Consider the following 19,430-nt stretch of genomic DNA (forward strand, 5'->3'; position numbering starts at 1 on the left):
TAACAACACAATGGAGGAGACTTCCCCACGACCTATTTTGAAAAAAAGCACTGATGTATCAGTCTATATAAAACGTAGCCAAGCAAAAGTAATAAAATAAGCTGATGTACTTATTTTCATGGCTATCTTCAATTCAACTTAGCTTACTACTGCTAAGTACTTAAAGTCTGGATTCAAGCCTTACCCATCGACTTGATCGTCAATGTACCCCTTGACAAGATGGTGCAATGCACATAATGGAATATCTCGATTTTATTGCTTGATCGACAATGGGTGCATAAATAGGTGAATTGTGTCATTTTCTGTCCACCAGTGTGAGCACATGTGTTGCGAGTCTATGCACTTAAAACAAGTCACACAAAAGAGTGAAGACAACAAGCTTCGCAAAATGTAACAAATATTTTATTTTCAAAGAATGCAAAGTGAAAAAGGAGTAAAAATAACTCACGGTATTGCGAATTAAATCCAAAAATAATCCAAGAATTAAAGACACAAGACCTAGTAATACAAAGTCCTGAACAAAACTCAGTTCAAGTCCCAAACAGATCCAAAATTGAATTCGATGATATGTATTTTATGGTCTATAAAGTGCTGACGTGTCATCAGTCTCTTGTTGAATCACAGAAATATTAGTCCAGGTTTGAATTCAGTATAACTTCAAGTGAATGCCTTCATCCAAGATTTTTGTCAGAGCACGTTTTTATTTCCAGAGAAAATAAGCACTTGTATTCAATAATTTGAAGAAAATAAAATTTCAGCCCAACCAGGTCATGACATAGTACATCATAAAGTGCCAGATGTTAAAACACAACCGACACAATCCTCACGGTTACAAGATAATATAGTAATCTGCTTGACTCCAAGTCACGAATTAGCATTTTCTAAAAACAACCATTACCAAATAGAAAATAATCTACTAGAAATATCTAAACAGCCTTGTTTATTTACATCACATTAGCCTACAAAATTCACTTTCGAATCTCCAAAACCCTGTCTTAAATCAACATGTTTACCTGAATAAGAAGTTGGTTAATTATATCATAATCATCGATTATAATGAAGGTATTATTTGTTGTTTAGATAAATGAAAAACAAAAAATGAAAAAGGTCAATCAGGTCAAGCAGAAATGAATTCAATTTTGGACAATGTTACATTACAACAACAAGCAACGAAACACAAAAATTTAAACTAACAAGCAACAGTGTAAACAAAATATACGTAACACGAAATATTTACACAATAAAGCTTTCTTTTTACTATAAGTCAAATATACATATGGTAAAAACATAAGATGGAATCTTATGAATAACACAATGTATACAGTAAACAACACATTTCTATACACGTAAAAGTGCATTTGCTATTAAACTGTATTTTCCCTTGATGTGCCTGCTGTCAATATTATATTTCTGTAACAACAAACTCAACCTTAATAATCTCTGTTTTTTGTTTTTCATTTTGCCATTGAAAGTAAGAGGGATGTGATCACTAAACACAGTAATCTACGAAGGAGTTGAACTAATGTAAACGTCAATGTGTTGTAATGCCAATATCAAAGTCAAACATTCCTTCTCGATTGTGGAATACTTTCTCTGGTGCTTATTTCATTTCTTAGAAAAATAGCACACTGGATGATCAACACCATTTTTATCTTCTCGAATCAATACTGCTCCAACCCCAACATCACTTGCATCAACAGACAGTTGAAATGATTGTCTGAAATTTGGATCTATAAGAACGGATGCACTTTTAAGTATTGCTTTTAACATATTAAAAGCCTCCTGACATTTTTATGTGCAATGAAACTTGGTTTTCTTACTCAATACCATTATCAGGGTGCAGCAATTATGGAAAAATTGGAATAAAATTTCCGATAGTATCCAACCATACCCAAACATCGCATCAGTTGCTTTTTACTGATATGCACAGGGAACTCAGAGACAGCCTTGACTTTAGCATCCAAAGGTTTACCTTGTCCGTGTCCGACGTGATGTCCTAGACATGTTACACAAGCACGGCAAAACTCACTTTTGAATAAACTGATTGTCAAAGTTACATCAATGAATGTCAAAGAATTTCCGAATTATCACTAAATGTTCTTTCCAGATGTCGTTCTAGATAATGACATCATCGACGAAAGCATCGTAATTATCTAGACCAGATGTTATCATATTCATTAAATGTTGAAAAGTACTTGGCTAACCTTGCATCCCAAACGGCATCACTTTAATTGATAATGTCCATCTGGAGTCAAGAATGACGAAATTTCCTTTGCGCTTTCTGTCAGTGGAATTTGCCAAAATCCTTTCAGAAGGTGAAATTTGGTGACATACTTTGGATTTCGAATATTATCAATACAGTCATCGATTCTTAGTAATGGAAATGAAGCTGTTTCAGTCACACTGTTCACCTTTCTATAATTGGTGCACATGCGGAAAGTATTATCTGATGTCGGTGCAAGTATACATCGTGAACTCCAGCTACTTTTATTCGCTATATGCAATTATTCTCCAGCAAAAACTGAATTTCTTTTTCAAGCATTCCTGTTTGAGAGGTTTCATTCTGTACGGGTGTTGTTTCACAGATGTGGAATTTATAAAGTGAACGTCAGGGTAGAATTTTTTTTGTTCTTGTAGGAACATCTGAATATAAGTGTTCATATTCAAGTAATAACTGTTTATGTTCATTCCTTTCATGTTGTTGCAAATGTGAAAGTTTCTGGTTACGATCATTCATAATTCCTGAATTCCGAAGATTTGTTGCTCCAAAGTCAATAGAGTCTGATTGCATTCCTTCGCTTAAATCCTCACTGAGTGGGACAGGTACAACTAAATTAATTCCATTATTAACCTTTGCTATCTCTCTCAACATACTCCTTTAACATAATTATGTGGCAAAGTTATTTTTATTTTTGCCTCCCAGGAGTATTTATGTTATTATTTAAATCATTTACGTTCTTTTCAACTGTGTAGGGACCATAATACTTGGCCTCAAGAGGATTTTGTGGTATGGGCTAGAGAGTTAAAACTCTATCCCCAGGCTAAAAACTCCTTTCCTTTGCATTTGTATCATACCGTAGTTTCATTTTTGACTGACTAGGGTGCATATTAATTCTTGCAACCTCACAAGCCTTTGAAAACTTATGCTTAAAATTGGAAACATAATCGAAATGATTGATTTCGGTATCTTCATTAGAAAGAAGTTTTATTTTAACAACTTCAGTGGTCCACGCACATTAAGTCCAAAAACTAATTCAAGAGGACTGAATCCTAACGATTATTAAACTGATTTCCTAATAGGAAACAAAAGTAAATGAATGCCTTCATTCCAATATTAACCCGTATGAAAACAATATGACTGAATCATATTTTTCTAAGTTTGATGAAATCTTTCTAAAGCCTCCTAGCTCTCAGAGTGATAGGCAGAAGATCTGAATTGTTGGATGATAAATTCGTACATAACTTGCTGGAATATTTCAGACATACAATTTTACCCATGATCAAATTGTACAGATATGGGAAGTTCAAAATGAGTAAAAGAGTTTATCAAAGCTTTTACTATTGTTTTAGTTTTGATATTCCTCAAAGGATTGCCTCTGGGAATCTTGTTCGCGCACACATTGTTATCAATAGGTATTGGTTACCTGACTTGGTCTTAGGTAATGGACCGACACAAGCTACCATTATTCTGCTAAATGGTTCGTCAAATGCAGGAATAAGTTGCAGATGAATCTTAAGTATCTTCTGATTGGGTTTTCCAACCATTTGACAAGCATTACATGATCTGCAGTATTTACAAACATCATTTTTAATTTTTGAACAGTATAAGTGATTCAAGATCTTGTGATTAGTCTTATAAATCCCTAAATGATCAGTCAAAGGAGTTTAATGGGCCAGACTAAGAATTTTTTATCTGTACGATTTTGGAACTACAATTTGATAGCTCACTGACCGGTAATCACCATCAGGTATCTCGGGAGAATCTCCATTTTCTCATAAGAATCCTATTTTTAATGAAATAACAAACAGGTACTTATGTGGCTTCAGTTTCACTAATGGTCCCTTGAAACAAACATTATATCTCAGAATCGTGTTCCTGTTCGACGACCAGTGATTGTCATTTGTCACCATGATTAGAATAAAGAGAATGAATAGTTAAAAGAGGATCGCTGTGAACAATACATTTTGATTGATCCAAACAAGGCTTGACAGTGACCTCCTCAAAAGCCTGTCTGATACATGAGTCAGCTTAAGGAATTCTTTCATGATCAACATAATTCTCAAGAGCTTTCTTTGCCATAGCTGTAGTAACTGCACATGCTGGGTTTAAATCAGGGAATTCTTTTTCAATTGGATCGACTTTCTGATCCAAACTAGGCTTGTCAGTTCCAAGTGGATTAACCACAACCTTATATCCAGCTAGGTGATTTCCTAGTAGTAAATGAACGCCCTCAATGGGCAAAGAAGATACTATTCCGACTGTCACGGGTTCTGAGACTAAGTCTGATGACAAATTTACACAATGGAGAGGAACATCAACAAAGCTGCAATCTACTGCTTGAATAAGAACACAAGAAGACTTCTCAGAAAAAGGCAAAATACCTGATATTAAAAGACTCCGAGAAGCTCACGTGTTCCTTAAAATTATAATAAGAATAGGTTGGTCGAATCACCCATGAATGATATAGAACCCTTTGATATGAATGGTTCATAATTTTCCATAATAAAATCACACTGGGGTTTACTTTACCCAGCAAATGCATTGCTTTTAATACACGACAGTGATATTAACCTTTTGAAATAAAAGCATTTGCAATAGGTCTGTCTTGATTCTGATGCTTATGTTTCAAGTTGTCGCAATCACAAATAGCGTGTCCTTTCTTCTATTATCGGTACACGTAGGAAGATATAAGGATTACTGATCATACATATCAGACATTTGATTTCTAAAAGTTGTGCCAGATTGAAATGTAGAAGGGCTTGTATTAGGCTGAAGTGCTTTTCTACCAGAAGACTGCTGAGTAGAAGACTCGTAACAAAATAAACCTTATGAGTTAATGAATACCCGTTGATAGTACGAGCAGGATTTTCTAAGTTTCAACCTTATGCTCATCAAGATAAGTCTTAATGTCACTACATAAATAATTCTTTAACTCTTCGAGTAATAGGAGTTGTCTTAGATTTTCGTAATCTTGATAAACTTTCTTGACTAAGCACCACCTTTAAAAAAATGCTCTTTTTCTCTTCAAATTCGATATGAGATCGTCCAGCGGACTGACTCAGAACTCTTTAAGATGCATTCCTTATCCATATCATAGTCGGCACTATGATGTACTGACATGGATGCACAGATGTCTCGGTCTATGTCGAAAAGTGCACTCTGTAATAACAATGCTCCTTTGGCTATTTCTAAATTTCAGCAATTTCTTCAAAATGTGGGAAATATTTGTCTGCTTAATTTTCACTAAAAGTGGGCAGTAACCTAACATTCTTAGTAACATTAAATCTTGAATTTGTATGTAAAGTGGGTATTTGCTTTTCACTTGCCAGCTCTAATGCTCATGATCTAAATTTATATTCCCTTTCTTCCATCTCCATTTTTCTCTGTAACACTCTGCCTTCCTTTTCTTTCTACATTTGCATTTGTCTCTCTCTTTCTTCTTTGTCCAAGTGCATTTGTTTCTTGCTGTCCTTTTTCTCCAACAGCATTTGTTTTTCTTCTTTCTGTTACTGCATTTGTTTTTCTCTCTCTCTCCTCTTTCTCCAACAGCAATTGTTTCTCTCTCTTTCTCTCTCTCTCCCCTTTCTCCAACAGCATTCGTTTTTCTACTTTCAGTTACTGCATTTGTTTCACTCTCCTCTTTCTCCAATATAATTTTCCTCTCTCTTTCCTCCCTACCTAATTGGATTTGTTTCTCTTCTTTCGCCAGTTGCATTTGCATTTGTTTTTCCTCTTTATTTTTCAGAAGTTCAAGCTTTCTTAACTCTAATTCCATCTGACATTTTAATTTTAATTCATTTAGTTTTATGTTACAGTCTGATACACACTTACTAATCAAAATCTAGGCACTTTTATCCAAAACATTCTTTTCCAACAACTATTAGACCAAACTATTTTTCATTTCTTGCTTCGTTAAAGAATCTTTTGCCTCAGAAAGATCATATTTTCTGGCAAGCTGAAGCAATTCATCTTTTTTCAAAGAGTCTAACTATTCCTGGGTAGGATTTGAAATAAAAATCTCCACTTTTGATGACATTGTTAAAAGCTTGCTGATTTCACAAAAGATGTCTAAAATGTAAAATTGTACTTCGGATTTAAAATTTCCTAAACTATGGGAAACAAAGTTTTCTGAAATATTTTCGCAAAATTTGTATCCCGGACGAGATCCCAATTTTCTGTTACGTGTCAATGCACCTAAAATAAGTAACAGAAAAGAGTGAAGACAACGCGCTTTGTAAAATTTAACAAATAACGTATTTCCCTAAAATACAAAGAGAAAACAGAGAAGAAAGAACCTACGGTACTGATAATTACATCCAAAACTAATCCAAGAATTAACGACACAATCCTAGTAATAAAAAGTCCTGAATAAACCTAATTTCAAGTCCCAAAGAGATACAAAAATGAAGGCGATGAAGTGTCTGTTATGGTCTACAGAGTGATGCTGTGTTTAAAGTCTCTAGTTGAATCAAAGAAATATTATTCCAGGTTTGAATTCAGTATACATTCAAGTGAATGTCTTTATCCAAGAATTTTTCTGAGCACTTTTGTATTTCCAGAGAACATAAGCACATTATTCAAATAATTTGAAGAAAATAAAATTCAGCCCAAACTGGACACAACATGATACAAAGTAACGTGCTAGATGTTACAGCTAGACTGACTAAATCCTAACAGTCATAAGATAATATATTTATCTGCTTGACCCCAGGTCACAGATTAGCATTTTCTAAAACAAGCATTACCTGATAGTAATTAACTTCCTAGAATGATCTAAGGAGCCTTGTTTATTTACAACACAATAGCCTACAAAAATCACTTTGGAATCTATAAAACCCTGATCCAAATCAACATGCTTGCCTGAATGATTTGGTTAATTAGCTCATACTCATAATGAAATAAAACGAATTAAAAAAGTCAATAAGGTCAAGCGGAAATAAAATCAATTTTTGACAACGTCAAGTCCGGTAAACAATGTCACATTACAATAACATGAAAAGGTATAACTTAATTCAAAATAACAAACAAATACAATTAAATATACATAACACTTCCCCATAAAAGAAAAAGAATGATTTACACAATAAAGCTTTCTTTAGCTATAAGTCAAATATACATGTGGTAAAAAGCATAAGATGAAATCTTATGAATGACACAAAGTATACATGAAACAATACATTTGTATACACGTGAAAGTGCATCAACTATTAAATTGTTTTTACCCTTGATGTGCCTGATGTCAATATTATATTCCTGCAACAACAAACTGATCCTTAATAGTCTCTGATTTTTGTTTTTCATCTTGCCGATGAAAATAAGGGGTTTGTGATCACTAAACACAATAATCGGAGAAGGAGTTGAACTAATGTAAACTTCAAGGTATTGTAATGCCAATGTCAAAGCCAAACATTCCTTCTCGACTGTGGAATACTTTTTCTGGTGCTTATTTAATTTCTTAGAAACATGGCACACTGGATGATCAATACCATTTTCATCTTCATGAATCATAATTTGAGTAAATAGCTCATATTCATAGAGATTAATGAAGCTATTGTTACTTGTTTTCATAAATGAAAAAAATATAAAAATGTCAGTCAGGTCAAACAGAAATTAACTCAGTTTTGGACAAGGTCAAGTCCTTTAAACAATGTTACATTACAATGGCATAATGAATTAGAAACTTGTAAACTAACAAGCAAACAATTTAAATTAAGTATACATAACAACATGACTCCCTTCATAGCATTGCAATGTCATACCAAGCGAGTGCTATCATGGCTATGAAAAGATGAATACATGTGCTAACGTAATAAAGCAGGCTTTCATTCGTTAAGGGTGTGAAGAAAGTTGATTTTAGTGTTGGCACGAAAAGTCAAGCACCCATGATAAGCATCGGTGGTACATTTATTGCGCTATGCGAAGTGTAACTTGAGATATCATTGTCCAATAAATCTTTCCCCAATCCTGTATTGATAGTGATGTAGAATTCCCGGTCTAATCACACTTATTCATAAACTCATGCAATAGACACCGTCAAACCGTTTTGCAACACATCAGTGCACATTTTACACACTTACCAGTATTTCCTGCGGCTCTTGTGATAGGATTGGTTGAAGAGGCCTTTCAATAATATGTACATAATATTTCTGATTAAATCCTATTTTTGACAACTTGAAAATCCACGTAGAATAACACTCTGCCTCCTGTCACCATTTCGAATTTCATGGTTACATCCGGCTGTTACATCATATTCAGCAATTATTCAGAATTGAATTTCACTTTTTCACTTTTTTGAACATACCAAGAAAACTAATCATTCAAATAAACAATATTAACAAACGCTGCTAAATGTTCGGAAACTTCGATACAACGAAACAAGTTTGGAAAGCCTAGATCTTTCGACGCTGCAAGCATAAACTAATTGAGTTGTTTAAAATGTACCAGGTTCTTGCCTCAAACATATTTTTACAATACGCAATTCACCTTTTCTTACTGACAATGATTCCTACAACACATAGCCCCATATGTGTATAATCACATTTTTTCAAAATTAATATCTGCCTCATTGAAATCAAGTGTCAATTCAATTCCGTATTATTTTGTTGGTGATTGTATATTTCCAAATCGGCACAAGTAATCGATAATCAAATATATTAATTTAAATAAGAATTTGTGAATAACAGAAAGAATAGTCAGAGAAAGTGGATATAATACTTAGTGGGATGATGACGTGGGAAGTTGAAAATATGTAAATTTAATAATGCTCACTCACTATCCGCAGATACATGCAATAAAAAAGACAGTATAGAGCAGTTGAGAAATTATACTTTAGACTGAATATCTGCCAAACTTTAGAAAGTTATTCCACAGCAATTCTGGGACTTCAATCGTTCTCAGATGAATGTGGAAGAAAAATTTAGATTAGTGTGTCCTGCCAGATAACAGAATGTAAGAAAGAGTACCATTACTATCAAACCTGAACAATGTAATTGGTTTCGTATTTTAAGACACGGCAACATGGGCATATTATTTTGTGCCGGCGTAGAATGCCTTGCACGTGCCAATCAGGTAGCAAAATTAGAACTATAAACTTTCACGGGAAGTGTACGCCAGCCACTGGGACACCGTGGCTTCTGTTTCCATTTGTCTGCGATATGTAGGAAGACGCATCATACATTCCCAGTCCCACATTGTGTATACTGAACCGTAAACTACAGGTAGATACCCAGGACCTATGAAATACTAAAAGTGTACGTGTCAAGAGGTATTTCGCATTTCGAAAAACAACACAAATACCAAAAATATACCAGTAAATTATAAATGGATGTTGGAGTAGTGAAAGTTGGTTAAATAGTGAATATTCTCCCGAGTTGAAATGTATGATCTCTCCTCCGTTGAGGTTCAGTTGAAAGTGACGCTAATTAAAATTAAGTTAATAAAGCATATCAGCGATCGATTGAAACAATTAATTAACGTATCACATGGGACTACTAAGGAACAGGCTGATTGGTCCAATAGGGTTCAGCTCATTATTGTGTTACATTTATGCAAACATTAAAACCGTCCATATGACTCCTCTTATAAAGGTACTTTCGCGAGCGAAAGTAGTTTCATGGACAGGTGTGTGCTAAACTTGAAGAAGAGTAAGATATAGAAGACAGATAAACAAGTAATGAGGCCATAAATAAAACCTAACCAAACTTAGTGACTTTCAAAATTATGCGTACTAATAGTGAAATAGTATAAATGTACAAAGGCATTCAACATAATTTCATAGTATAGCGGAGAATAATGGTAACGCTACTTCATTAGGTGTTGAAATCGCCACCGTACAAAACAAGATTGACACCATGTGGCTCTAATCTGTTGTCTTGTAAAAAGGATGACAATATGGGAATTTAATACTGAGGTTCGATGGAATCTTAACAATATGTAACTGTATGGGGCGTACTGGAAAACAAGGTATATCGTGGTAAGGTGTGCAGAAATTTGTTGAATGTAGAAAATGCCCCCGTATGTATGTGTTGTGCCGTCCATAGAATTAAGTGAGTGTTGTGCCATCCTTAAATATAACATCAATAATCAACAGTAGCAATGATGACCTCTCAACCTCATTGAAGGTTACCCCACACAAGGACATTCAGAAAGAATATCGCCAGAAAGAAAAAAGCCTCGTGAAGGATGCACCATACAACATTCAGAAAAAATAACAAACAGTGTCAGAAAGAATTACAAAGAATATCGACCATAAGAAGGGCCACGTATGAAGGGACTCCATGGAATGGCAAATACTGGCAAATGAAGGGATCCCATGAAATGGTAACCGCTCATCATTGCATCTATTTTTTATGAATATTTTTTTCTTTGAAAAATTATTGAGATTCAGATTTTTAAAAATAATTTAATTTTAAAGAGATATTTATTATATAATGAATTACGAAAATATTATTGCTATTATTTCTGCAATTCAATAATTATAACATAACGGTATGCAAATTTCTGATCTTGAGAAAATTATTTGTGATTTTGAATCATTACAAGAACGAAAATTTAAAGATAGACAAACATTACAAGCATAGATTGGATTCATTAAGCTGATTCATCAGTCTATGTTACAATCATTAGCGAGTCAAAGATACACAAGTTCAACAATTCCTTTCGCTTGCAAACGCAATTGAAAAAATTAGATAAAAATTGTCTCACGAATACGAAAGAAAAAGATTATTAATACGCGTGTAAGACAATTGAGAAAGATTATGTCTGCATAGAACTCTGTTACTGGCGAAAGTGAAACTAAAAGCGCTATCACCAGTGACTGTAATCATTGTGAAAGCACTGTCAGTAACAACTAAACAAAGTGAAAGTAATAACGGATTGTGAACATGAACATAATTGTAACAGATAAACAAAAGTGAAAATCCTCGATAGAGTCGATGAATGAGTCCTTGACTTCGTCAACAACAGAGTCGTTTGGGGAATAATTCATTTCTGACTAGTGTAAAAAGAAATAAATATTATTTTTATTCTGATAATAATATTTTTAAACTGATCAAATTCAATGCAAGGATGTGCATAATTCAGAATTTTATCTCTATTTCACACAATTGTAATAATGTGTTCTCGCTGCAGCTAATTTAACTGCTGCTGCGTTAACGAAAATTCTTCATCACTGTATTCATCAATAATTATATTAGAACTAAATTTGTCTGCCTTGACTTTGTCGATGACGAATGCATTGGGAACAGTGTCAATATTGCTATGACGGTACTTTCAATTATTTCTTTGTTGTATACAAAACCCTGGCGTGCTTGTGCATTATATAATACCCATTGACTAAATCAAGGAACATTTGTTTGTAGCATTTGCTTTATATTCAAAACTGCTTGTCGCAAATAAAGCAAGTTTCCGGTCTGATAAGTAAGTTTGACATTTATCCGTGACAAGAACGGATTATGACCTCGCAGATTAACTGGATTAACGGATTGTGATACAATAAAACATCCCGGAAGTGCTTGAGGTGTGGACGTATATAAAATATAATCCTGATAGCCTGAGTGGATTTTGCAAGATCTACTTGGTAACTTTCAGCAATTGCCTCACATACAAGATTGAGTGCGATTGTTGATGTTATATTAACTACACCTGGCGAAATATGACGAACTCCACCGTATGGATCATTATTCTGTTTGAGAATATTCGGCGGAGGGGCAATTTTTTTCCCATGGATGACATCGATGACATCGTTGACTGATTTCTTTACCTCGTCCACATTAAATCCAGGAAGTACAAATGCTGGTAATTGTTCTTTAGTTATTTTATAATGATTGGGAAATATTGTCTAGTGGCTGTAGAGATATTCGAGAAAACCTAGATTAGATGTTGTATCGTTTTAATCATGTTGTTTTGTATCCTCAGAATAAAATTGTGTTATAGAAGAAAATAAATTCCGTAGATGACGGAGTACATGTGCGTTTTCATATTTCATATCGTTGGAAAATAATTTGATAATTTTTTTCTTTAACAACTAAAACATAACATAATATTGAACAAATTAATTTACATGATTGTCTTTTATAATGAAATAAATATGTCCAGTAATATCATCACTGTATTCCTATGCAGTTTTCTGATAATAGGGAAGCTTCAAACATATTTATTTCTCTGTCATAGAATCATCACGTTGCTGTTCTGGTGATCTCTGATAAACCATCATAACTTCTGGCCATCCTAGCACAGTTTTGATCAATGATTGATATATAGCAATGGCTTAATCTGGCGAGTTTGCTTCCATCGCCGCTGATAATGTTGGTTCATGAACAGTGATAGCAGGTAATAGATATGGTTTGCGATGGAATTTATCATTGATCTGTTCGATCAGATAACTGCCCGTGGTTATACCCGCAACATTCCAAGCTGGAGTTACATCTCGTTTTTTTATATATATGCAAATGCCAGTGAATTATTTGCTTGCAACCCACCAAATGAATTTTATCTAATAGTTGGCCAGCTGTGATATACTCGCAGTTGTGCTAGTGCAATTTCTTTGGCTGGAATCGAAGTTGCAAAGTTAACATTAATCGCATGATTTGTTGATTTTTTCTGATATCATCGTGGTTTTTGACGGTGTTGTAGTGGAGACGATCTGTTGTAGTATTTCGTTCGACGTTGACATTATTATTATTTGTTCAATCCTGATTCTAAATCATTCGCAGATTCTGACAGTCATTCCCAAAGGTACATTTGTACCTTCATGGTAAAATTCTTTGATGTATTTTGCAATAAGACTGATACATTTTCCATCAATCATAATGTGTACAACTGAATGTGTGTTAGTTTATTTTTTTTATTTTTTTTTAATAATGCAACTAATGGTCAGGCTCATAAAAATACGTCTGATCTTTTTTCTGTGTGAAAAGCAACTGAACACCACTTGAAGCTAAGACGGTAGGAAATATTGGTAAGCAAATGAAATCACTTACAATTAGTGACGTATCGTTTTATTTTAAGGCAGTGTGGCAAAATAATGTCCATGCTCTGGTGTTTTACAATTACAGTGAAAACAGTGAAAAGTATGAATATGCCTCATGTATCGTGTACTGAAACATTGTTTCATGCTATACTTAAAACTGAAATGTAATATTATTGGTTCGTGTTTTAAAACTACAATTTTTTTCTCACTTAGATATTTTGACATAAATACACTCACATAGGTAAAGAGGTTGAGAGAGAGTGAGACAGAGACAGAGAGAGAAACACTGGTATTAAATCAGTGTTGGCAGGCATTATGGTAAACGACGAAGTAGAAGTAACAGGAGAAGTGACCGACACCGAACAGTGTTGATGTGCCTGTGATGGTCAGTGACGTAGTGATGTGCCAACAGTCTTTGTTGAACCACAATAATTCAATCTAAGAATATATCCTTATTTGAATTTCACTATAAATCCAAGTCTATATTATAAATGTTCTTTATGGGCCCTTTGTATTTCCCAATAAGAATAACCTGATTAAATAATTAGAATAAATAAATTCCTGCACAAATGAATTACCGGACACAACAATAATACAACCGATTCTGTTCAGATGAAACGTCACAAATGAACAATTTCTAGATCAATAAGATTATATATTCCTCTATTTATCCGCAGGTCACAATTAGGATTTTCTAAAAATGACTTATTACTTAATGTACACTTTCATCCTGGAAGGTTCCAAATGTTTTCAAGATAAATTCTTGGTTATACTTAGACAGTCTGTTACTAAAGTTATGACATAAAATGTGGTAAACCCAGCATAAAATGTGGTAGACCCAGCATTATATGGGAAATTTCTAATCTCATGGACTAAGATTGAGAATAAATGTTGCTTACGATACCAAAAGCAATGATTTAGGTCAAGTAGAAAATGAACTTGATTTTAGAAAAGGTCAAGTTCAACATACAATTACCCATAGCATATAATGAATAAAAGATCTAACTAGCAATGCAAATATATATATATATATATATATATATATATATATATATATATATATATATACATACATACAGGGCGCGTACCCCCACAGATACGTTAACAACTATTACAAGAAAAATAACAAGTCAGCAGTAACAGGTGAGTGTGAATGATGCGGAAAAAAATAAATTTAAGTTGATATTGCCGCCCAGTTAACTAAATTACCAGGAACTCCGTGGGCTAAGTACCTAGGAGAAAAACACCTCCCAGGATATAATTAATGTAGTCCGGGAACCGACTAGATATCAGACTTGACAATCAAGACCAACCCAAACGAGGTGAATATGCAATAAATGTTATTGATAAAGCGTGTCACGCTCATGATGTAGCTTATAAAAGTAAAGATCTGAAAGACAGACACATAGCAGATGTGGAACTAATTCACGCGCTAAATTCCTTAAAAAAATAAATCTGTAAAAAAAATCATTAGCTAATTGGTTGGTGAGATCTGGAATGAAAGGTAATCTTGTATTGGGAAACGGTAATTAATCGTCCGATTATTGAAATAATGGAGTCGATTTATTATTCCCCAAGAGGATACTGGAAAGATAAAGCAGCGATTAATAAACTCGCTGAAGCAGCAGGGGTCGAACGTTCTACTGCTGAAAAATGGTTAGCCCGACAGGCAATATGGCAAATTTACCTACCACCGCCTTAATGAATTCAGTACGCACATTGCGATGTCAGCGTTCCTAATGAAGTTCATCAGACTGATATTCTATTTTTACCGCACGATATTAGTCGTCGTAAAACATACAAATACGCGTTAACTGTCGTTGATGTTGCAAGGTGATACAAGGAAGCAGAGCCGTTGCCAACAAAGACAGCTGCTGAAGTAGCTTCAGCGTTTAAACAAATTTATCAACAAGGAAGTCTACGATGGCCACAGCTGTTACAGGTTGATCTTGGCAAAGTGTATCACGAACTATCTTTCTACTCGCCACTATCAGATCATTTGGTATCCACACTTGTTGAAAGTCGTTCAGTGAAGTTTCTGAAATTATTTTACGCATTATTTCACACTGAATTTTATTCGGTTGTAGTCTGATTAATTTCTTAAACTCGTTTAATTTTGCATCAAGAGATCTATGACCTTCAGTTACATTTTCATAATAATCTACAAAAGTCTTTAGCCTTTCATGTGGAGATAAGCCAACAAAGGGTGGTGGTTGACCGTGATCACCGCACATTATCACAGCTGTATTTTTCTATAACAGCCAGTGGAGGAATATTTTTAATGTATCTAGCGACACTGTGTATACCTCATCCCAAATAATAACTTTTGGAATATATTTCGCTCCCATTCGGTCAGGAGTCCATGTGTCGCCCTTGTATCTGAAAAAGCTTTGATAAGTACATGATTGTTCTCCTCGTTGTTTCATCTCTCTGGTAAGTCTGTGTGTAGGTGTTAGCACAATCATGTCATCGCAATTCTGTCTAAATAATTAGATCACCCGATTCGTCTTACCAGAACCTCCCGGCCAGTCTTGTGTCTGGATACTGTATCATACACGGATGCCGCAGACGATAATTCTGATATCTGATTGCTGCGATAAATATTTTTAATGGAAAAATCTGCGGATTTAGTATAATTAAATAACATTTCTTGTTTTAATCTCCACGACCCCCATGATGCATCAGTGTTTGTAAAACGAGTTACGAATGATGTATACTTGCTATCAATATAAAATGAATGCGTGGCAAATCTGACTGCTGTGTCAGGGAATCTAGTTTTCATCGATAATAAATTTATAGACACCTAAGCAAGCATTGAAGATCTTAAATGAGCATACTGAGGCGATTCGCCATTTATATAACCATCAACAGTACCTAATCGTGTTCCGTCAGACAAGTAAGCGTTTTCCCGACTTACAAATATATTTCTTGCTGTTGCATCAGCGATTACGAAGTCATATTCAGCATCATCTAAAATTAATCGTGCATAATATCGCATATGATCATATGCTCCACCTTGAGTAAATTTACCGATTATTCTTCTACCAAAATCCTTTGCGGCGCTATCATCATCAGGTGATGGTAACCAAACCTCGGTCTGCTTCCGATTTGATATAATTGCTTCACTGACCGCCAACGATATTAACATTTTACAATCAATCTTATATCGTAATAAAACTATTGGTGTCCAGCGTTTTTCTGAAAAGTGTCTACCAAACCAAACATAACAGATCGGATGAAGACCCATAGCCATTTCAAACGAAACTATACGAGCAAATCCGGTTAGATCAAAATCAGGTAGTGGTCCATTTATCGATACTCGCTTCAAGTCGTTTCGTTTGTGGGGTCTCCAAACTTTTTAAAATATCCAGAACACTCACCCGCTCCTAAAAACTTCCTGGATAACACGCGACCATATCAGGGGAAATAACGTCGTTGACGTCATATTTTGTATTCCACACTCCACCATGTCCGTATTAACAGCAACTTAATTGTGCGTCTTCGAGAAATTCAAATCGTGTTGGCTTCCACTAATTTTTCTCTCTTGCGAAGGGAGCTGCAACTGACGCAATTGTAAAACAATTATTTAGTAATTGCTTAGTACTTTTTGAAAATTTCTGCTCAAGATTTTTCATTGTTTCGTGAAGAGATTCTTTACGATATATTTCGCCGTTAGGCCGTAAAAATTGATCATATTTTTCATCGTCTGAACTTTTAAATAACCATACTGACACAGGATCGTTCTTGCTTATTTCGTGAATAAAATCAAAGATATTTCTCCCAGAGGTCTCTGGGGGTAAAATCTTACAGTTCGATTTCGTGGAAATATTGTAACTGCGCTGGTCCACTCGTGAGCGTTATGATCAATAATTTAAATTGGTGCCCCCTTTCCTTTAGTCTTTGATTCTTATAAAACTCTAAGGTGAAATTTTTTACTATAATTGGAAATTTTAATTTACTTGATAACTCGGTAACATCATTTATTGTAGCTCAGGTTTCCTTAACTGATTCAGCCCACTCATTTATTTTTTTACGTCTTAAATTAGTTAACCCATTTCCACGCATCGCATTTGTAAAATGTTCGATTACTTGTTCGGCTACACAGTTCAGTTTGGAAAATCTCATTGGTGCAAGATCATCGACGTTGGTTTTATCATTTAGCTGACAAATTCCATAAACAATCGCTGTTATAGGATACGCTCGTTCATAATATGGTCTGTCAATATCAGTCAGTAATCCTGGCTTGTAATTTTTGCTTAAAACAGCGGTTTTTCCATTAGCAAGGACAGGGTCACGTTTGTCACATATAATCCACTCGGTGGAATCTGTTCCTGCTAGCACAATAAACTTTATTCTGAAAAAAAAATATTTCTGATCGTTGAGATAATCGAATATCTTTTCCGTTCGCGTATCGTTTATTGCAACATCAATGACTTCGTCAGCGTCACGTATAATTTTGAATGTCGACCATACGTGAGATGCCCCATCGTCATGAAATTCTTTTTTAGCATCCCTGATAATATTAATCAGATTAATAGTCAGCTCAGTCAGGGATCGCCTCCGCACGTCAGGGGTTCTTATGTCAGGAACGAATCTGAAAGTTTTCCAAGAATGGATTGTAGACAAACTCTCAAACTCTTCCATATTATATTTCAGACAAGTATTTAAATAAAAGATATTATATATACGATGGCTCAAATAAGAAATCAGTGTAAGTAGTTGATGGTAGGATCTTCAACTCCTTGTAATAAATCCTGCGTGAAGGAATGATGTGGTCAACATTTGCAAAGTGTGCGACTAGGGAGTCTTGGTCCACAGCTTTGATTACGGTGTGGTGTAGGAGTTAGAGAAAAAACACAGCTGTGTGTGTATTGTGGAGCTAAGAAATATAGAGAATTAAAACGTCATCATGATAAAAAAAATAACAATCTTGACTATGTCAAGGTCATTGATAAGGTTAAAAGGACCCCTGAAGACTATATAATCAGATTTGAAGATAAGTTATAATTTAGACAAATCTGATTATATATAAATGGAGCAAAACTAATCTGTTCAACATCCCACCATTAAAAATTATGAAGCATCTCGTGATGGTGTAGTAAGAAACTGTCAGCGAAAAAAGCCAGTTGGTGTAGTTGATAATGCCAGTTATCTTAAATTTACTATTGGGGAAGAAATATTATTACAATCACAGGTTTGTATTCGAATGTTACTTGGGGGAGATCAAAGACGGTGTTGTGATCGATCATATTAACAATAACAAACCCGATAATTCTCCTCAAAATTTACAGGCTATCACACAAGGCACGAATATTACACTCGGAAATGCTGCGGGAAATAGAAAGCCTAAGGCAGTTAAATATTTCAAATATAGCGACAGTTGCAGAAAGACCACGTCAGTGACGTGCTGTTCCATTGATAATTGTAGATTTTTACGATTAGAAATCATTAGGACTTTACATATAAATTCAGATTTAGCGTTTACCCACGAAAGTCAATCAAGCTCCCGGATTGGTCAGTTAATCTGAAATGTATTCTTGATAACAGTTAATTAGACGAGATTGACTGGTTTTTGCACAATAAGAGACCCAGGTGGAACTTATTGTATAAAAGAATACAAGATCTTTGCTGTGCTTGTGTGGATATTTCTGTGTGTGTTAGTTTCCATCAATTGCATCACAGACGAGATTGACCGCGATCACCGAGGTTATATTTACAATTTCCGGAGATACATGACGGCCTGTTCCGTCGTGGGGGGGGGGGAATTGAAGTGTCTGAGAATGTTGTCCCTGGGTGGCGTTATCTTTCTCCCATCGGCATGTATTTTAAGAAATAACTCATCAATGATATCGTTGAGTGATTTTTGCAGCTCGGTTGGGTTATACCCAGAAACTTAAATGTCGGTAGATCAGCTTCTGTTATCTTATATTTATCAACAAATCTTTGTTTATATCGATTTCTGTCGTCCATGTAATTAATTTTTGCCTGAATTACAAACTGGTTAAGATATTCCTTTCGGATACAAGCTGATTTAATATTTTTATTTGATGATTTTCTCACGTGAACTTGTTATATCAAAAATATGTTCTTGGAAACTTTGCTATAGTTTTTTTGTGTCTTATGTTTTTGATTAATGTCTTTAAAATAGTCAATAATAGAGTCTAAGCGAATCTCAATGGATTTAGTCCTTCCTTCAGGGGATTGTTTAACAATGAAATTCCACACTATATGGTCTTTACT

This window comes from Sinohyriopsis cumingii, chromosome 9 (assembly GCF_028554795.1).
Source record: "Sinohyriopsis cumingii isolate HCF-2022 chromosome 9, ASM2855479v2, whole genome shotgun sequence".
In the NCBI taxonomy this organism is placed as follows: domain Eukaryota; kingdom Metazoa; phylum Mollusca; class Bivalvia; order Unionida; family Unionidae; genus Sinohyriopsis; species Sinohyriopsis cumingii.